Here is a 22,080-nt window from a genome sequence, read left to right as displayed (position 1 = left end):
GTTCTTTGAAAACTTAATGGGGGGGGGGGGTCCCTAGAGCTGGCTGATATCTGGCTGGAAGCTGCCCAGAGTGGCTGGGGCAACCCAGTCAGATGGGCAGAGTACCAATAAATTATTATTATGCATCATAATGTATCACCAGCTAAATATTGTGATATACCAATATATCATGATGTCTGAAGTACAGATGGAGCTATGTAGAGGCCCTGGCTGGCTTCACAGTTTTCCCCACATTGTGATTTTTGTGTAGGAAGTACACACACTCACACTAGGGTTAGCAACGTATCCATACATTGTTAGAAATCAGTTTGTAGTCCAAATTGTGGTCACTGTTTCATAATATTCAACATGGTGATATATTGTGAATCACAGTGTGTGCGTGTGCTATGTAAAAATTTGCAATATGGGAAAAAACCATGAAGCCAGTTATTGCGTCTCATCATTCCTTCTGTCCCTGTTGCTCTGTACTATAAAATGGCAGTTGTAACAATATGTTAAAGGTAAGTAAAAATGTGAGGGACGCAGGTGGCGCTGTGGGTTAAAGCCTCAGCGCCTAGGACTTGCCGATCGAAAGGTCGGCGGTTCGAATCCCTGCGGCGGGGTGCGCTCCCGCTGCTCGGTCCCAGCGCCTGCCAACCTAGCAGTTCGAAAGCACCTCCGGGTGCAAGTAGATAAATAGGGACCGCTTACCAGCAGGAAGGTAAACGGCGTTTCCGTGTGCGGCTCTGGCTCGCCAGAGCAGCGATGTCACGCTGGCCACGTGACCCGGAAGTGTCTCCGGACAGCGCTGGCCCCTGGCCTCTTAAGTGAGATGGGCGCACAACCCCAGAGTCTGTCAAGACTGGCCCGTATGGGCAGGGGTACCTTTACCTTTACCTTTAAGTAAAAATGTATCAGCTTTAGACCCCTAAGTTGTAGCGGTTTCCAGGACATTGCCCTGTTTACACAGTTACGTCTTTATTTCAGACATCATGATACAGTGGTACTTTGGTTCTCAAACAGCTTAGTTGTTGAACAAATCGGCTCTTGAACGCCGCAAACCCGGAAGTAAGTATTCCAGTTTGCGAACGTTTTTCAGAAGTCGAACATCCGCTGTGGCTTCCACTTGAGTGAAGGAAGCTCCTGCACCCAATCGGAAGCCGCGCTGTGGTTTTCGAATGGTTTCGGGAGTCGAACAGATGACCGAAACAGATTAAGTTTGAGAACCAAGGTTCCACTGTATATTGGTGATGTTTAACTGGTGATATATCACAATGTTGAAAGAAAAAGAAGAAGAGTTTGGATTTGATATCCCGCTTTATCACTACCCGAAGGAGTCTCAAAGCGGCTAACATTCTCCTTTCCCTTCCTCCCCCACAACAAACACTCTGTGAGGTGAGTGGGGCTGAGAGACTTCAGAGAAGTGTGACTAGCCCAAGGTCACCCAGCAGCTGCATGTGGAGGAGTGGAGATGCGAACCCAGTTCACCAGATTACGAGTCTACCATTCTTAACCACTACACCACACTGGCTCTCAAAGCCAGACATTGCTCAGCCCTAATACACATCATGATTCGTGATATACTGCCAGGTCAAAAATTATGAAACTGATATCATAATACAGACTTCAAACTGGTTTTGGATGATATATCAATATATTGGCCTGTCCTTGTTTTTCCCCAGACCAGCATTTATATACCATTAAGACAAATAAAAAAAATACATTAGTTACCATTAGATCTGATCTCTCAGGTCTCGTTCACACTTCTGTTTGCCCTGCTGCTTTCCCCTGAGATTCAACTCTTTACTGCTGAATTGGAGCAAACATCAGCTGGGAAAAAGTGCTCAGGCCCCTGCCTAGAAAACACGGGACAAGCAGAAAACCTCTCCGACCTATGCTTTGTACACACAGGGCAAGCGAAGTGTGGATGAGCCCTTGCCTAATAAAGGGTTTTGCTCCTATGGTAAAGGAATGGTGCTACCTAAAATGATCTCTCTAAAGTATCAAGTATTGAATATTTGGAATCAGATTTTGGAAGACTATTCAGCTTCAGCATCCTATTTAAATTAAACTGATAAGCCATTTAATTTATATCCACACAACAAGTAACTAAAGGCAACTTAGTTCTAACTCTAAAAACTAAATATAAATATATACCGTATATTTTAAATATTTAGGAACAAGGAAATGAAAAACTCAAGGAAACCATGAAATACCTTCTTCCAGCTCCATCTGTCAGCTAGAAATGAGCAGATTCAGTTACTGTGATGACCTCATTTACCAACCAGCATTGTTGTGTAAGCATGACATCATAGAGAAAAGAGGGAAGAAATATGACTGGCTGAGTAGATGCTGCTGCTTCTGAAAGGGGAGAATACTAAGCCTCACAATTCACAGGATGGTATTTGAAATAAATCTTAAACGACTTTGTGTTTGCTTCCTAAAGATCAAACTTTCTTCAATTTTTCTTGCTTGGTAGGCTAGTGGCAGTACAAGCCATAGTCAATCCAGCTGATTGTTCTTTACAAACTTGTCAAAATGCCCAACATTTTTTGGTGGTTTCCCCCTCAAACTAGCAATTACATACCAACAATACAAAGAAAAAAATGATACATGTGTCATTAGAGCTGTTCTCTTACCTGATAAATAACTTTGCCCACATTTGTTGTTGTTTAGTCATTTAGTTGTGTCCGACTTTTCGTGACCCCCTGGACCAGAGCACGCCAGGCACTCCTGTCTTCCACTGCCTCCCGCAGTTTGGTCAGACTCATGTTTGTAGCTTCGAGAACACTGTCCAACCATCTCACCCTCTGTCGTCCCCTTCTCCTTGTGCCCTCAATCTTTCCCAACATCAGGGTCTTTTCCAGGGAGTCTTCTCTTCTCATGAGTTGGCCAAAGTATTGGAGCCTCAGCTTCAGGATCTGTCCTTCCAGTGAGCACTCAGGGCTACTTTCCTTAAGAATGGATGCATTTGATCTTCCTGCAGTCCACGGGACTCTCAAGAGTCTCCTCCAGCACCATAATTCAAAAGCATCAATTGTTCGGCAATCAGCCTTCTTTATGGTCCAGCTCTCACTTCCATACATCACTACCGGGAAAACCATGGCTTTAACTATATGAACCTTTGTTGGTAAGGTGATGTCTCTGCTTTTTAAGATGCTGTCTAGGTTTGCCATCGCCTTTCTCCCAAGGAGCAGGCGTCTTTTAATTTCGTGACTGCTGTCACCATCTGCAGTGATCATGGAGCCCAAGAAAGTAAAATCTCTCACTGCCTCCATTTCTTCCCCTTTGCCAGGAGGTGATGGGCCCAGTGGCCATGATCTTCGTTTTTTTGATGTTGAGCTTCAGACCATATTTTGCACTCTCCTCTTTCACCCTCATTAAAAGGTTTAATTCCTCCTCACTTTCTGCCATCAAGGTTGTGTCATTTGCATATCTGAGGTTGTTGATATTTCTTCCGACGATCTTAATTCCTGCTTGGGATTCATCCAGCTCAGCCTTTCGCATGATGAATTCTGCATATAAGTTAAATAAGCAGAGAGACAATATACAGCCTTGCCGTACTCCTTTCCCAATTTTGAACCAGTCAGTTGTTCCATATCCAGTTCTAACTGTCGCTTGTTGTCCCACATAGAGATTTCTCAGGAGACAGATGAGGTGATCAGGCACTCCCATTTCTTTAAGAACTTGCCATAGTTTGCTGTGGTCAACACAATCAAAGGCTTTTGCATAGTCAATGAAGCAGAAGTAGATGTCTTTCTGGAACTCTCTAGCTTTCTCCATAATCCAGCGCATGTTTGCAATTTGGTCTCTGGTTCCTCTGCCTCTTCAAAATCCAGCTTGCACTTCTGGGAGTTCTCAGTCCACATACTGCATAAGCCTGCCTTGTAGAATTTTAAGCATAATCTTGCTAGAAGAAAAAGAAGAAGAGTTTGGATTTGATATCCCGCCTTTCACTCCCTTTAAGGAGTCTCAAAGCGGCTAACATTCTCCTTTCCCTTCCTCCCCCACAACAAACACTCTATGAGGTGAGTGAGGCTGAGACACTTCAGAGAAGTGTGACTAGCCCAAGGTCACCCAGCAGCTGCATGTGGAGGAGCGAAGACGCAAACCCGGTTCCCCAGATTACGAGACTACCGCTCTTAACCACTACACCACACTGGCTAGCGTGTGAAATGAGTGGAATTGTGCGGTAGTTGGAGCATTATTTGGCACTGCCCTTCTTTGGGATTGGGATGTAGACTGATCTCCAATCCTCTGGTCACTGCTGAGTTTTCCAAATTTGCTGGCATATTGAGTGTAGCACCTTAACAGCATCATCGTTTAAAATTTTAAATAGTTCAGCTGGAATACCATATTAGCAGTGCTTTCTAAGGCCCATTTGACTTCACTCTCCAGTATGTCTGGCTCAAGGTCAGCAACCACACTACCTGGGATGTACGAGACATCCATATCTTTCTGGTATAATTCCTCTGCATTCTCGCCACCTCTTCTTGATGTCTTCTGCTTCTGTTAGGTCCTTTCCACTTTTGTCTTTTATTATGGTGATCTTTGTACGAAATGTTCCTTTCATATCTCCAATTTTCTTGAACAGATCTCTGGTTTTTCCCATTCTATTGTTTTCCTCTATTTCTTTGCATTGCTCGTTTAAGAAGGCCTTCTTGTCTCTCCTTGCTATTTTTTGCCCACATAGTAACAGAATAAACTACCTGCAGCATCCTGTCTAATCTAAATTTTAAAAATCCTAAATAATTGGAAAAACTCTAAACCTAAATGCAATACATAAATATTTTTAAAATAGTAACTTCAGGACAATCAAAAATTAACAAATCAAGAAAACTACTAACTTCTCCTTCCAGCTGTGACAGAAATGAGCACATTCATTTACAGTACCTGCCTCATCTACCTACTAGCATTGTTTAGCAAGCATGACCTCATAGAGGACAGACAGAGGAGAAAGGTGATTGGCTGAGCAGATGCAGCTGTTTAGAGAGGCTTTGCACAACCTTTATATGATCATATCTCAATATTAGCCTCTTAGGAGGCTCAGCAGAAATTTCAATCTGGAAAAAAAAAAAAAAAGATTGGCAACTGACCAGATAAAACCTGCCTGGCCTGCTTTTGTACCCTGAAAATAAATGGATCTGCAGAAATATTCAAGTGAAGCTTCTTCCTGGCATGGATCTGTTCACAGGTGGAGCTTATTCTTCTGTTCAGTGCAAAGCTACAAGATTCACGAAGTGGCAATTCTAAGCAAAGTTTTGTGAAAGTGAAAACTGATCACTTTTCATGTTAGTTTTTAATGTAACCAATACACTCCTTAAAGGATTTCCTTATACTGTAGAAATTGTTGCTAGTCATTGGAAACAAATGTGGCATTGCCAAACTACCTCCCTAAGGTCTGCTATACAGTGGTACCTCAGGTTAAGTACTTACTGTAATTAGTTCCGGAAGTCCGTTCTTAACCTAAAACTGTTCTTAACCTGAAGCACCACTTTAGCTAGTGGGGCCTCTTGCTGCTGCTACGCCGCCGCCGAAGCACGATTTCTGTTCTCTTCCTGAAGCAAAGTTCTTAACCTGAAGCACTATTTCTGGGTTAACGGAGTCTGTAACCTGAAGCGTAGGTAACCTGAGGTACCACTGTACAGTACTTTTCTGCATTCTTCCAAAAATTTGCTGTAATAGATTATCAATTTCTTCCAAATAATTTGAAAATAAGGCATAACAGAAGTAATCGAGTAGCTCTGGGTATACCACCTTTGATGCCAATATTTATTACCCAAATTTTATAAGGCGATGGTTTGTCTACCAGACTCTTTTTATTTTCTTTTTTCCCTAGTGCAAGGAAAGATACTTTGATTTGGGTGCTCAACCCTTTCCCCACCCAGAGCTGCCCTGATCAAACCTGGAAATTTTCTGTAATAATACTAAGGGCAATAAGGGTTTGGTGGGATTTGGAGTACATATCTCCAATGTATTGTTTGGCGCTATCTGAACACTTGCCTTATTAACACAATTTTATTATACATAGCTGCCCTGTCCTCCTGGCCTGGGCACTGTCGCCAGCCCTGCTTCTAATAATAATAATTAATAATAATTTTATTATTCATACACCGCCCATCTGGCTGGGTTTCCCCAGCCACTCTGGTGGTTTACAGCACCTAAAAAAATTGTAAAACATTAGACATTAAAAAAAACCTGATAGAGGGTTGCCTTCAGATGTCTTCTAAAAGTCAGATAGTTTCCTTGACATCTGATGGGAGGGCATCCCACAGGGGGGTGCCACCACCGAAAAGGCCCTCTGCCTGGTTCCCTGTAACCTCACTTCTCGCAGTGAGGGAACCGCCAGAAGGCCCTCAGAGCTGGACCTCAGGGTCCGGGATGAACGATGGGGGTGGAGATGCTCCTTCAGGTATACTGGTCCGAGGCCATTTAGGCCTTTAAAGGTCAGCACCAGAAATGGTGTTCTAACTGTAGTAGCTTTAAACTTGCAGCAGAAAATGGTCTTGGGCAATGGTACCTGCTCACCTCTAAATCTTGGTTTATTACCCCTCTTAAGGCTCCCAAACTATTTGAATTCTTTAATTTCCTCAGCTCATAGATATGCCTTTGTAAAGGCAAGACTCAACACCTTCCCATCGAACGTGCTGAGAAATAGATTCTCCAATGGACAGATATCGCTCTTATGTGATTGTAACTGTGGGGCACCGGAATCGTTGCATCACATAATTTTTGACTGTCCTTTTCACTTACCGGCCAGGAGCAAGTTTCTTGCTCAATATCTTAAGGGAATTGCCGATGATACGATTGAAGCCAAACTGAGATATCTACTAATTGATGATGACCCCCAAAGATCACTCATGGTTGCCAGATTCTTGATCAGCATCCTATCCCTAAAGAAGAGAAACGGACTCCTGTGTGGCTCCGATAATCCCTTTAAACCATGATCTATGTTTTAGGTGATATCACCATTGATATCCCTGATTAATTTATGAGCAGAGGGCGATGTATAGGTTACAAATTTATTGTAATGTATGATGGTGGTCTTTGTTTTTATTTTGCTTTGGTTCCTGTTTGTTCTTTGTAAGTTTTGGTGATTTTAAATTTGGAGATTTAAGTATATTATGCTGGTATGGGAAACTGTCGTGTAACGGGCCAATGGCCGTAATAAAGATCAATCCAATCCAATGTAGTAGCTTTAACAACTATTGGACTAGCGCCCAGGAGGACAGGGTTCGAGTTCCCACTCAACCATGAAGTCTACTGGGTGACCTTGGGGCCAGTTGTCTTCTCAGCTTAGCTCACCTCGCTGGGTTGTTGCTGTGAGGATAAAATAAGGATGGGAACAGTGCACTCCACCTTGAGCTCCTCGGAGGAAAAAAAGTGGGAACTCCCTGCCTATTGATATCAAGCAGGTAATACCTTAACAGTATTACCACTATTTATTAAATTTGTATACCGCCCTTCACAGCGGGTGGTTCACAGCAGTATGCTTTTCTGGTGCCTGCTATTTTTCTTTAAAATATAAGGCGGTATAGAAATGCAAAATAAAATAATTCCTTCCAGTAGCACCTTAAAGGTAAAGGGAATCCTGACCATTAGGTCCAGTCGTGACCGACTCTGGGGTTGCGGTGCTCATCTTGCTTTATTGGCCAAGGGAACCAGTGTACAGCTTCCGGGTCATGTGGCCAGCATGACTAAGCCACTTCTGGTGAGCCAGAGCAGCGCATGGAAGTGCCGTTTACCTTCCCGCTGGAGCGGTACCTACCGTATTTTTAGCCCTATAGGACGCACTTTTTCCCCTCCAAAAATGAAGGGGAAATGTGTGTGCGTCCTATGGGTCGAATGCAGGCTTTCGCTGAAGCCTGGAGAACGAGAGGGGTCGGTGCGCACCGACCCCTCTCGCTCTCCAGGCTTCAGGAAGCTATCTGCAAGGCGTGGGAGAGCTGCGCTAATAGTAATAATAATAATAATAATAATAATAATAATAAAAACCGTTCTTGTTTGGGCAAGCCTAAACATGTGCTTAATAAATGTTGTGGGGTTTTTTTTTAGTATTTTAACTATTTTGTTACATTTTGAAGTGTAGATTTTAATTTATCAAGTGGCACATCAATTTTAATGGAATGATGAAATGAAACTGCTTTTTGTGGGCTGCTCTTTTTTGTAGGCTAAAAGGCGGGGTACAAATACTGCTAAACAAAAAAACTAAATATTTTAAAGCGCCTCCCCCACCCCTTCTCCTGTGTGTGTGTGTGTAAAGCCGCCCTGTTGCTTCTCACGGGGTTTACGTGTGCTTGAAAATAATGTGTCATGTGTAAAGGAGCTAAAGGAGAACGTGGGAAAACATACTCCCCCCCTCCCCCCGCCTCAATCTCAGCCGCAGTGGCGGCACTATTGCGCACGCGCACCATCAAGCCGACGCCGGCTACTGTGCGCGTGTTGGGGGAAGGGAAGAAAGAGCCCCGCGCGCCACTCGCTCTGGAGAAGCGCGCGCCCGTCGCTTCGCCTTGCCTCTCCCCTCCCTCTGACAAAGGAGCGCGAAACCTTCTCCTTCCGCCGCTTACATTGGCTGAAGCTGGCATGAAGGGGCGGGGTTTTCCCCCCCAGAGTCAGAAAGCCCGCCTTCCGAAAGATGCTCGGCTGTGATACGATGCCAAAGCTGTCCCTTGTATCCCTCCCACCCACCCCCGCTCCGCTACGCCGACGCTCTCTAGTCCTTATTCAACTGGAGGAGGGGCCCCAGGGCGGGAGCACAACAATGCGACGTCTCCCTATTGGCCAGCCGGCGACTGAAGGGCGGGACTTTCCCTATCTTCCCCTGATTGGCTTTGCCATGCGGAGAGAGCTCTCTTCCCATTGGGTTGGAAGAAAAGAGAAGGCCGGTTCAGCCGAGAGGGAGCACGCGCGTGTCCCAATGGGCGCGCGCGCGCACGCACGCACACGGGCGAGAAACCTGTTCTGCCTGTTCGGTGAGCGAGCGCGGCCGAGCGCCTTCTGGGTTAGCGCTCGCTCAGTCGGGGACGCGCGGCAGAGGGGCGGTGGGGGAGGGGAGCGAGAGCATCTTTTTCTCACACGCGCGGCCGCGGCGGTAGCGGCGACTCCAGCTCCTCCTTTGTTCGCCTCCACACACCCCACCTCGCCCGCTCTTAGAGATACCGGGCCGCCCGGCTGGCGGGGGCCGGCACGGTAAGGGGTGGGGTCGGGTCGGGTCTGTGGGGTGGGGGGGATGTGGGGGCTGAGGGAGGGTTGACCGCGCACGCGCGTGGATGGATGGATGAATGAATGGATGAAAGAAATGTACAGCCGTGTGAACGAGGAGGGAGGGGGCCGCGAGGGGGGGAGGGTGACCTTCGGAGCGTCGTGTGTGGTCGGAGTGGGGGGGGGGCGCCGTTATTTCGCCTCACCTGCCGTGGGGGGGGGGGTGGAGGTCGGCGGAATTGAGGGTAAGCGGATAAAGGCGTGCGCCCGCGTCCCCGCCTCCTCCTCGCACACCCCCACCCGCAGCATCCTTCCTTTCTTCATGTTCCCCCCCCACACACCCGAAAGGACCCCCTCCTAGCATTTCGCACCCCGATCTCAGCATCGATTTTGGCGTGTTGTTTCATAGATGTAGTTAACGTCCTTTAAAAAAAAAAATCATTCAGGGTGGGGATGTGGGGCAGTTTCCAGCTATCCAGGTTTTTAAATCCATTCATTCATTCATTCACTTCTTATCACATCTACATTTTGTCCGCGCTTGACCCGCTTAAACCCGTCGACTTCCCCAGAGCTGTAATAGGTAACTGTTAAAAATCCACACACCCCCCCCCAAGAGAAATGCATGTGGATGGATTTGCAACTGGTTTGGAATAAATAATATATTGTGATATTGTGAATGCATTGACGGTCAGTTCTCCCCCACCGGTCCAGTATTAGCAACATTTAAGTGTTACGTTAACATTTCAGGATAATAGTTGATAGGTATGATTTATATTGTACTATGTAGCAGCCTAAATGAGAATAAAAATTCTATTATGTTGATATTATGTATTATATTAAAACCACCCATACACAACCGAAAACCAGTTCTAATGGGCCCAATATTGGCCACCAGCAGTCCATTATTATTCCCCACTCACCCTCCCTCACCCACCAGCCCAGCACCTTCACTTGCCATTCTTGCTTCCACTTCTATAACCCAGTGCCTCCTGCTTCAAGCCAACATCCCCAGGGACAGTACTTACTCTTCTTCTTGTTGTTATTTATTTGTACCCTGCCTTTTTCCCTGACAGGGACTCAAGGCAGCTTACAGATAACATAGGGGGGAACGATAGAACCATAGAAATTTAGAGTTGGAAGGGACCCTGGAAGTCCATCCACCCACCCGCAGTGCAGGAATTTGCAGCTGTCCTAATAATTAAAAAGACAATTAAACAGTAATAGAATTAAACTATATCTATAAAGCTCTCTCTCGATATATGATCTAATAAAAACATACAGATAATTACAATAAAAGCATCACAGCACCAGCCCTTTCATTAAAAGCAGTTCCAGAAAGCCTGTTGGAACAAGAAAGTCTTCACCTGCTTGCAAAAGTACAGCAAGAAGGGAGCCAGTCTAACTTCTCTAGAGAGGGAGTTCCAAAGTCTGAGCAGCCACTGAGAAGGCCGATCACTTGCTCCTCCACTTACCATCAGCAGGTCTCTGTAGCATCACTGTTTATTCAGAGTAGAAGAATAGCCAATTTCTAATGGATCACCCAGTATCATCTGGTTGCTGGGATTGCTGTGAATTGTGTTGGACTAGTGTGCCTTGGTCTGATCCAGCCCTTAAACAAGTGTGCATATTCAGGATTGCTTGAAACTCCTTTCATTTATGCTGACCTGGAAACTGTTAAAAGGACCTGCATGCATATACCCTTCTACATAACAAGCATAAGAGGAATATGAGAATTTTAGTTTTGCTGCTTAAAGTAGAGACCTTACAGGACTCTTTCCTGACCCTGTTGTGCACTATAGCAAGCCTCTAGCTATCTCCTTCATACACTTCCTTATTCCCAAGGGCTGACAGTTGCATCCCTCCAACGTGACCTTTTCTCCAGCTACCCCTAATGCTACTACTCCTTCATTATTCCTTGTGGTTTCTTGTACAATAGCAGTATTTTCTCATGTTTTTCCCACAATTTTTTAAGGTATTGGACAAGATATTTAGTATTTTTATTGATTTTTTTGTGCCCTGAATCTTTTGTGTGTGTGTGTGTGTGTGAGAGAGAGAGAGAGAATGGTAAATAAATTTATTAAATAAATGGGTGACCCATCTCCAGGCTCATATAGCCAGCTAGGGATGGAGGCTTTTTCTGTCCTGCCCTCCTAGTTCTCTTCACTCCTTTGCATATTCCTCTTCTTTTATTCTTCTCCCTTTATGGCTTGCTTGCCCCTTGTTTACTCTCCTCCAGTCCCCTCTGTCCTTTGGTTTTTCTGGAAGCCTTAAATAAAATAGGAATGTCATCAAGGCAGTGGAATCTCTCTGTGGAGGTTCTTAGAGGTATCTTTTCCTGTTCTCTTTTTTCTTCTTGTTTCCTTTTAAGCTGTTGTCTTATTTTATTGTGAAAAACTTCATTTAATAAATAAATAAATAAATAAATAAATAAATAGCATAAGCCTCCCTCATCCTGGTTTAATATTCCTAGAAGTGCTGCTCAGAGTAAGTTCTCCATTCCAGAGTCCATTGCAAATTGCAAAGTACTCAGTATGTTTATACAGTGTGTGAATTTGTCTGACTATCTGTCACTTTCTCTGTCTTGCGCTTCGATTATGACGGACTGATGCTGTTTTCAGTCTCTCTGGACATCCAGCATGTCATGAGAATGCCCTTCTTTGCCCTGCCAAAGTCCTTGTTATGTGCAGGGGACCAGTAAGCTAGGCTATTTCCCACTGCACAGTGGAGCAAAAGGGAAGTTTGTGCTGTTGTTCTTTTGATGACAGCATGATAGGTATGACAGGCCCCTTACTCAGCTACAGCATTTGCTTAGTCTGGCCACCTTCTGGAGCCAGCCATTGACACATCCAGCATTTTCTTAAGGAACCTAGGAAATTGAGCTCCACATCTTTCTCTCTTCACAGATGCACTCCCCTTCTGAACCATGAGCATTCTTCCCATTACTCCGGACTCTCCTCACAGACAGTGCCCTTTTCCTTTCAGTCTCTCCCACATGCTCACTGCTCTTTCCCACCCTGCTTTAGTTGGGGAAATTGCATTTCTATTATTGCTTGTGCCATTCACCAACCCACCCACACCATTTCCTTTGCTCGTTCAGTGTCTCTCCTTGCCACTTTACCCAAGGGTCACAGTTACCCATTACCTTTTTGAAATGTTTTCTTTGTCAGCAGCCCAACCACTCTTTCACTCCTCTTTTTTGGCAGAATTCTGCAGAAAATAGAAATATTTGCCTGGCTGAGATAATTGGGGCTCAGAAATAATACATAATAATGCTGAATTCATTCATCCATGGCACTGATTCATTGGTTTAGCTTTATGAGGAACGAGCCTTGTGTTTGCTTCCCTTCTCCAGTGCAGCTGTGAAGAGGCACTAAAAGCATTTGCTCCCATTTTGGACTAACTGTAGCTTGTGACATCCAAACCCAGAAATATTGCAGTTAGTCTTAACTTCTTAGATGAAACAAGCCAACATCAAACCATGATTTATCAAGCTGCTTGTTTTTACTAGCCGTAGTTGACATTAACTACAGTTTGTAATTCATATGTAATGCTATACCATGGAAGCTTCCAATCTTGCAGTCGTGCTGGAGGAGGGGTTAGTAAGCAAGTCCTAGGCTTAGTTCACCCCATCCTTGTAACCTAAAACTGTGGTTGAGCATTAGGTGTGAAGCAGGCCATTGTATAAACTGCAAAACAGATGTCACATGTACGTGGCTCCAGTGTTAGAAATTCAGATATATAAGCTAGGTGTCTAATGGCTCCTTAAACCAAGTTTACAGTCACCAAAACAGAATGTATAGTTGCCATTTTTGGGCAAGACAGTTTTAAAGTATGCAGCCTGGGATTCATTTTGGACTCACGGCTCTCCATGGAGGTGCAGGTCAATTCTGTGTCCAGGGCAGCTGTCTACCAGTTCCATCTGGTACGCTGGCTGAGACCCTGCCTGCCCACAAACTGTCTCACCAGAGTGAGGCATGCTCTGATTATCTGCCGCTTGGACTATTGCAATGTGCTCTATGTGTGGCTACCTTTGAAGATGACCTGGAAACTACAATTAATCCAGAATGCGGCAGCTAGACTGGTGACTGGGAGTGGCTGCTGAGACCATATAACACAAGTCCTGAAAGACCTGCATTGGCTCCCAGTACGTTTCCAAGCACAATTCAAAGTGTTGGTGCTGACCTTCAAAGCCCTAAACAGCCTTGGACCCGTATACCTGAAGGAGCGTCTCCACCCCCATCATTCAACCCAGACACTGAGGTCCAGCTCTGAGGGCCTTCTCGGTAGTGGCACCTGCCCTGTGGAATGCCTTCCCATCAGATGTCAAGGAAATAAACAACTATCTGACTTTTAGAAGACATCTGAAGGCAGGCCTGTTTAGGGAAGTTTTTAATGTTTGAAGTTTTATTCTGTTTTTAGTGTTCTGTCGGGAGCTGCCCAGAGGGCTGGGAAAATAAAATAATAATAATAATAATAATAATAATAATAATAATAATAATAATAATAATTATTATTATTATTATTATTATTATTATTCAAATGATGGCCTGGCTGTGCTTGATTTTCAGTTAAACATCTGGCTAGTTAAACCTTTAGCTAGGTTAAGAACTTTGAAAATGTAAAGAAGAAAAGTCACTTGATCCAGGGATAGCCCACACATATATTGGCCTATTCCTACCTCTTTCTCTTAGTGGCGACTGCTCCTGCTAAGGCTGCACAAAAAGCATTTTTGTTCCAGAAATCCAATCAGTTATAAAATATAACTGATGGAATTCTACATGGTGGGGTATTAGTGTGTGAAAACAGTCCAGATCCAATGATCCCCAGGAATGCAGCTCCTGATGGTGGAGATGCCAGGCACAATCCTGATGCCTAGGCATCTTCACTTGGTCACAACTGGTTGAAAACCAGGTGCAAAAGGCGCCTGCCTAATTTTGAACACTGCTTGGCACATTTAGAAGAATGATAGCAGTGTTAGAAACTCAGATATATTAGCTAATCTTCAAATGCCACCTTAAACCTACAGTTGCCACAATGAAATGTCTAGGCACCCTTTTTGCCGTGGAGTTTCTTATTATTTGTTTTAAGGGGAAAAAATATCAAAGCAGCTTACAACATATTAAAATATCAAATAAAACAATCCAGAATAAAACAAATTCAATCTTCAAGGAAAATATTTCAGATCCTTCTCTAAGTGACATTTTGCTTTCCCCATATATATTTGCCTACTGAATTTATATAGCTGATCCATAAGAGAAGTACTCAAGCAAGCCAGTGGGGTTTAGTGGCTAGAGTGTCGGACTAGGATCAAATCCTCACTCAGTCATGAAACTTTGCTGAGTGATCTTAAGCCAGTTACAGCCTCTAAACCTACCTCATAGGGTCATTGTAGGGATTAACTGAGGAGGCAATGAACCATGTACTATGCTACCTGGAGAAAAAGGTGGGATATAAATGCAATGAATAAGCCCTCCTGCTTACCTGCTTAAGAAAGCTAGTGGAGCCAGTCAGATGGAGATGTCAATTGCCACCCTGGCATCCAGGCATCTCCATGTGGTCGTAATTGGATTCACACACCAGTCGCAAAATGCGGCTGGCAAATTTTGAGAACTTAATTTGATTTTATTCTGGCATTTTGTTCTCTTGTTTATTTTATTTATATTTTAATGCTGTATTATTGTTTTAACATGCAATTTTGAGCTGCCTTGGGGGCTCATATGAGGCTGAGAGGCAGAATATAAATTATTTGATAAATAAATATTTGAATTTAGGCCTCCTTTGGTACAAGTGAATATGTTTATGTTTTCCTTTTCAAAACTGTAACAGAAGCATTACTATTACGTTTATGCATAGTGCAGTGTAGGAGTGGGGAGCACATTTTATGGCAATGGGCTTGTTTTAATGTGTTGTAAACTCTTTTGAGATTTTTTCTCTCTTTAATATATAAAGTGGTCTAGAAATGAAATGAATAAGAAGAAACTCCAAAAGGGACACCTAGACATTCCATTGTGGCGACTGTAACCTAGGTTTAAGGAGCCATTTGGCGATTAGCTTATATATCGCGGGTGGAGAGGGACGTAGGTGGCACTGTGGTCTAAACCACAGAGCCTAGGGCTTGCCGATCAGAAGGTTGGCAGTTCGAATCCCCACGATGGGGTGAGCTCCTGTTGCTCGGTCCCTTCTCCTGCCCACCTAGCAGTTCAAAAGCACGTCACAGTGCAAGTAGATAAATAGGTACAGCTCCAGTGGGAAGGTAAACGGCATTTCTGTGCACTGCTCTGGTTTTGCCAGAAGTGGCTTAGTCATGCTGGCCGCATGACCCAGAAAAACTATCTGTGGGCAAAAGTCGGCTCCCTCGGCCAGTAAAACCAGATGAGCGCCACGACCTCTTTCACGACTGGACTTAACTGTCAGGGGTCCCTTTACCTTTTATATATCTGAGTTTTTAACATGGACTCAAATATAACAGCGGGGGAGGGGCTTAAATAAACCTTAACAGCTTGTGTAAAAAACGTGTGAGTGGGGGCTTAAGAGAGCTCCAAAAAGCTAACAGATTTATGAAAGTTCTGTTCTAGTTCTCACCCATCTGAACTTCCAGTGCCAATGGCACATGAATCTTTTAAATAAAGTCGCATGTTTACCATAGAAAGCATTCTATTACTGTGTTAAGTGTTTAAGGACTGTCATCCTAGAAACACTTAACTAGAAGTCCTATTGAACTCTTAAGTATTATTTTGAACTATAGGTGGGGATATTATGATATTTCTTTATATTTGTCAAAGCTGCAAGTTTTCCCATAAACTATGAAAAAATCTTGTCTTTATAAAGGTTTGGTTGCCCGCATCAATAAATGCAGTGCTGCCTTAGCATCTTTTTTGCCACCATCTTTTTGTCTCTCTCCCCCCCCCCGCCTACTTAAAAAAGGAACAGCCTAAAGAATTTTGTGCAAATTTCCCCCACTGCTTCCCCTTGAAGCTTAGATTATCATAGTCAAACATCATAATTAATTATAGTTAGCTACTAACTAGGAGTGCTTATGAGCTTCAACTCCTGGTTAAAAGCAATTCCTTATTAGTGTTAGCATCAGTGACCGTGTTACCTTCAGAAGTGATAAAGGTCAATGGAAGTAGTGATTTATTCATGAGACTGGGAAGTGCGAGTGCATAATATGGTTGCCTGTCTGAGATGCATTAACTGGTTTAAGGGATTGTTCCCTCTTCACATCAGTTAAATCACAGAGCTGGAAGAGGATCCCAAGCATCAATTTATATCAACCCTTCCTGTCCAGGAATCACAGCTAAAGAATCACTGGCAGATGGCAACCCAGATCTTGCCTTGAACCGGTCAAACCAACCTCTGCTTGCCTTGAAGGCTTCTGGCTCGCCTGAGGTTCCTGGCTGTTCCGGGACGAGGTCTGCGTGCAAGGCCTTGGCCTTCTCACAAATGACGGCCTCAGTCACTGTGTCCCCTGCACGCTGCTTCTCTTCTAACCAGATGAGCAGCAACTTCTCGACCTCCTCCAGAACAGCTGGGCGGTTCTTCACGATCCTGGTGACTCCCTTGGCTGCATCAGTCGCAAGGATCTTCTCCCTCATCTTCAGGATGGTCCCAATGGTCGATGGATTCCTCCCGTACTCCCTGGCGAGGTCCGTCACACGCATTCCACCGTCGTGCTTCCAGATGATCTCCTTCTTCATTTCCAGCGTCACCTTCTCCTTCTTCCTCTCGCCGGCCTCTGCAGCAGCAGTCTTCTTGGGTCCCATGGCAGCACAGCTCCTACCTTCGTAAACTCACACACACACACACACACACACACACACACACAAATCTTTTTTTTTTTTATAATAATTTTTATTAATTTCCACAAATATAATAAAGAACAATATAAAACAGTATCACATCATACTCATCGGTTCTTACCCTTCTTTCTTTGACTTCCCCATACCTCCCCATCCCTGCATCCTTGTTTAATAATTCTTTAGCAACCCTTAAGTCCATTGTCTTAGTTCCCTTTCGTAAAAGTTTCTTAAGTTTTTTTGTTTACTGCTGCAATTCTTTACTTCTTACCCCCTGACATCCTAACATTCCTCAATTTTGCAATTATTTTTAAGATATATTTTGAAGTTCTTCCAGTCCTCTTCCATTGTCTCTTTCCCCTGGTCCCGGATTCTGCCCGTCATCTCGGCCAGTCCCATAAAGTCAATCACCTTTGTTTGCCATTCTTCCAGAGTAGGTAGTTCTTGCGTCTTCCAATACTTTGCCAGTAGAATTCTTGCTGCTGTAGTGGCATACATAAAGAAAGTCCTATCCTTCCTTGACACCGCTTGGCCCACCATGCCCAAGAGGAAAGCCTCTGGTTTCTTAGGAAAAGTCCACTTAAGGACCTTCTTAATTTCATTATAGATCATTTCCCAGAAAGCTTTAACCTTTGGGCAGGTCCACCAAAGGTGGTAGAAAGTGCCTTCAGTCTCATTACATTTCCAACACTTATTATTAGGCAAATGATAAATTTTTGCAAGCTTGACTGGGGTCATGTACCACCGGTAGATCATTTTCATAATATTTTCTCTTAATGCATTACATGCAGTAAATTTAATACCGGTGGTCCATAACTGTTCCCAGTCAGCAAACATAATGTCATGACCGATATCTTGTGCCCATTTAATCATAGCTGATTTCACCGTTTCATCCTGTGTATTCCATTTTAGCAGCAAGTTATACATTTTTGATAAGTTCTTAGTATTGGGTTCCAACAATTCTGTTTCTAATTTTGACTTCTCTTTCTGAAATCCTATTTTCCTGTCCTGTTTAAACGTCTCATTTATTTGATGGTAATGCAACCAATCTCGGACCTTAGGCTTTAGTTTCTCATAACTCTGAAGTTTCACCCTTTCACCATCGTATTCTAAAATCTCATGATATTTTGGCCATTTAGAATCCATATTAAGCTTTTTTACTTCCCTAGCTTCCATTGGTGACACCCACCTAGGGGTTTTACTTTCCAACAAATCTTTGTATCTAATCCAAACGTTATACAATGCTTTCCTTACAATATGGTTTTTAAAGCTTTTATACACCTTTACCTTGTCGTACCATAAGTATGCATGCCAACCAAAACTATTATCGTACCCTTCCAGATCCAAAATGTCAGTGTTCTCAAGAAGTAGCCAGTGTTTCAACCAGCAGAAAGCTGCTGATTCATAATAAAGTCTTAAGTCCGGCAGGGCAAACCCCCCTCTATCCTTTGCGTCAGTTAAAATCTTAAATTTAATTCTGGGCTTTTTGCCCTGCCAGACAAATTTTGATATATCTTTCTGCCACTTCTTGAAGCATTCCATCTTGTCCACAATCTGCAACGTCTGGAATAAAAACAACATTCTAGGCAGTACATTCATCTTAATAGTAGTGATTCGGCCTAGCAAGGAAAGTTTCAGCCTTGACCATATTTCCAGATCTTTTTTAACTTCTGACCAACATTTTTCATAATTGTCCTTAAATAGGTTCACATTCTTGGATGTTAAGTTTACCCCCAGGTATTTTACCCTTTTTGTTATCTCCAAGCCTGTTTCATTCTGAAAACTCTCTCTTTCTTCCATTGTTAAATTTTTTTCCAACACTTTCGTTTTTTGTCTATTCAATTTAAAACCTGCTACTCGACCAAATATATCAATTAATTCTAATACTCTTTTAGTACTAGTATCTGGCTGTTGCAAAGTCAATACTAGATCATCTGCAAATGCTCTTAATTTATAATGTCTAACTCCGACCTGAACTCCTTTAACCAACTGGTCCTTTCTAATCATGTTTAACAATACCTCCAGGACTGATATAAAAAGCAAAGGGGATATTGGGCAACCCTGTCGTGTACCTTTTTCTATAGGTATTTCTTCTGTTACCACATTATTTACAATTAATTTGGCCTTTTGTTGAGAATATATTGCACCTATACCGTTTTCAAAACCTTGGCCTACCCCCATCCCTTGGAGATTCTTTTTCATAAAAGTCCAACAAATGTTGTCAAAGGCTTTCTCCGCATCCACAAAAATCAAAACTGCTTTCCTATTAATGTCAACATCCAGCAGCTCCAAAATATCTATAATGTTTCTCACATTGTCTGACATATGTCTACCTGGGAGAAAGCCTGTTTGGTCCTTATGAATCTCTTCTGCTAAAACTCTTTTCAATCTTTTTGCCAAAATGTCTGCAAAAATTTTGTAATCCACATTGAGTAAAGATATAGGGCGGTAGTTTTTAACCTGGTTCTTCTCAGTCTCTGTTTTCGGTATAAGTGAGATGAAAGCCTCTTTCCACGATTCAGGTGCCTTTTTCCCCTTCAAAATTTCATTGCAAACTTCCTTCAATGGTTGTGTCAGCCATTCTTTCAACATTTTGTAGTATTTGGCCGTCAGGCCATCTGGTCCTGGTGATTTTCCCAATTTCATATTTTGAATGGCACCCTCTATTTCTTGTTCTGTTATTTCCTCATTTAAGATCCTTTTACTTTGTTCTGAGATTTTTGGTAAACCGTATTTTCTGATGAATTCTTCTATTTCTTGCTCGTTGATTGGCCCTTGTGCATACAATTTCTTAAAAAAGCTTTGAAAACAATTGTTGATCTCATTGGGTTTATGGATAATTTTTCCATCCATTTCTAAACTTGTTACAGTGTTCATTTTCTGCCTTTTTTTCACACACACACAAATCAGTGCTTCACTTCCAAAAAATTCAAAAGCACCCAGCCACCCACCACACAGAAATTCAAACCCAGAACCAAGTCCCAACCAACCCCAACCCAAAATCCAAAACCCCCCAAAAAAGTTTTAAAAGTTTAACTTACCAAATGGATGCAAAAGAAATTTTGGAAAAGCTTCAAAAATCCCCAAAGTCTTCAAAAACCTTGAATGGCTGCAAAAGAAGTTTTGGAAAAGCTTCAGAAATCACCAAAGTCTTCAAAAACCTCAACTGTTCCCCCAGCCACCCACCCACCACACAGAAATTGCAAACCCCTCCCCAACTGTTGCAAACCCCTCCCCAACTGTTCCCCCAGCCACCCACCACACAGAAATTCAAACTCAGGATTTTTTTTTAAAAAAACCAACATGGCCCAATGGTCACAGAAAATCAGAAAAATTAAAAAAAAAAAACGCCACAAGCTCCCAGATTCCTGCAAACCCCTCCTCAACTGTTCCCCCAGCCACCCACCACACAGAAATTCAAACTCAGAATTTTTTTAAAAAACAACAACATGGCCCAATGGTCACAGAAAATCAGAAAAATTCAAAAAAAACCCCCACAAGCTCCCAGATTCTTGCAAACCCCTCCTCAACTGTTCCCCCAGCCACCCACCACACAGAAATTCAAACTCAGAATTTTTTTTTAAAAAAACATGGCCCAATGTTCACAGAAAATCAGAAAAATTTAAAAAAAAAAACCCACAAGCTCCCAGATTCTTGCAAACCCCCCCAACACCAAGTCCTTGAATTCCAAACACCCCAACCCAAAATCCAAAAACCCCAAAAAAAGTTTTAAAAGTTTAACTTACCAAATGGATGCAAAAGAAGTTTTGGAAAAGCTTCAAAAATCAGCAAAGTCCTCAAAAACCTGAAAAAAGGCTACCAAACCGCGTGCTATGTGTTGCTCCTCGAAGTCAAGTCGTAACTGCAGCTCTTCAAGCAATGCACCCTTGGTTTTAACGGTTTTAAGACAAAGGAAACAAAGTTGCTAGACGTTTTCATCTTGCGAAGCAAGCCCATAGGGAAATTCGTCTTGCGAAGCAACTCGAAAATGGAAAACTCTTTCGTCTAGCGAGTTTTTCGTCTTGCAGGGCACCACTGTATTGTTGCAGCATTTTAAGCATTCCATTTTATCTTATGTGTTTTCAGGGAGCCACATGCATAAAAAATACCCTTACCACATCCCTTGTGTTAACTTGGTCTTTGGTAAAGGTAAAGGTACCCTTGACCATTAGGTCCAGTCGTGACCGACTCTGGGGTTGCGGCGCTCATCTCGCTTTATTGGCTGAGGGAGCCGGCATACAGCTTCCGGGTCATGTGGCCAGCATGACTAAGCCACTTCTGGCGAACCAGAGCAGCGCATGGAAATGCCGTTTACCTTCCCACCGGAGCGGTACCTATTTATCTACTTGCACTTTGACGTGCTTTCGAACTGCTAGGTTGGCAGGAGCAGGGACCGAGCAACGGGAGCTCACCCCGTCGCAGGGATTGGAACCATCGACCTTCTGATCAGCAAGTCCTAGGCTCTGTGGTCTTTTGTATGTCTCCCTAAATGAGTACTGAAGATAATGAAGGGATAAGTGGATTTAATGGGTGATATTGGATCCCTTAAGTAGGATTTTACTTGGGATTACCTTAATAAATACTTTTCAGGTGCAGGCACATTAATATGCATTATTTATTTCGATTTAAGACCTCTCTTCATCAGAGACCACAGGGTAATGTAAGAAATAATAATAACATTTACTAAATAAATAAATTAATGAAATTTATTAGAGTGCCTGTTTCAAAATATATCACAAATGGTATGTGTGTATTTGGAGGTTGCTTTTCTTTTGTGCAAGTATTTAAATGTGTGATTTGCCTAGACTGGAATGCAGCAATTCTTAGTGTTTGGCATGATCCTAGAAAGGCTTACTTACCTATATATAACATTTATATATCAGGTCGCTGTGTTGATTTTTTGGTAGGCAGTTGGCGTCCTTGAAAAGCTAGGGTGTATATATTTTAAACAGAAAAGTAAGTTCAGTTGTGGTTTTTTCAACAGCATTGGAATAGATACTGACAATTCAAAGAAATTGCTCATTGCCACGGTGGACAACTGCTATGAGTTAACAAACAACCTGAAGTTCACAGGTAGGTGAACTTAAAGGATAAAAAAATCATG

The 22,080-nt window shown here is 43.0% G+C and overlaps 1 protein-coding gene across 10 annotated transcripts in view; it reads left to right on the top strand.

The window, feature by feature from the left end:
- Positions 1-8,904: 8,904 nt before the first annotated feature.
- SMARCA4 (SWI/SNF related BAF chromatin remodeling complex subunit ATPase 4) overlaps positions 8,905-22,080 on the top strand; it is a 66,423-nt gene continuing 53,247 nt past the window's right edge. For 7 of the 10 annotated variants that reach the window (XM_079958949.1, XM_079958948.1, XM_079958947.1 and 4 more), the window contains exons 1-2: positions 8,962-9,168; positions 21,961-22,049. The gene's annotated coding sequence lies outside the window, so the exon portion shown is untranslated. The other 3 variants (XM_079958942.1, XM_079958941.1, XM_079958940.1) reach the window with 3 other exon arrangements.

The sequence above is a fragment of the Podarcis cretensis genome (genome assembly GCF_951804945.1).
Source record: "Podarcis cretensis genome assembly, chromosome: 17".
In the NCBI taxonomy this organism is placed as follows: domain Eukaryota; kingdom Metazoa; phylum Chordata; class Lepidosauria; order Squamata; family Lacertidae; genus Podarcis; species Podarcis cretensis.
This window is presented reverse-complemented; position numbering and strand designations above follow the sequence as displayed.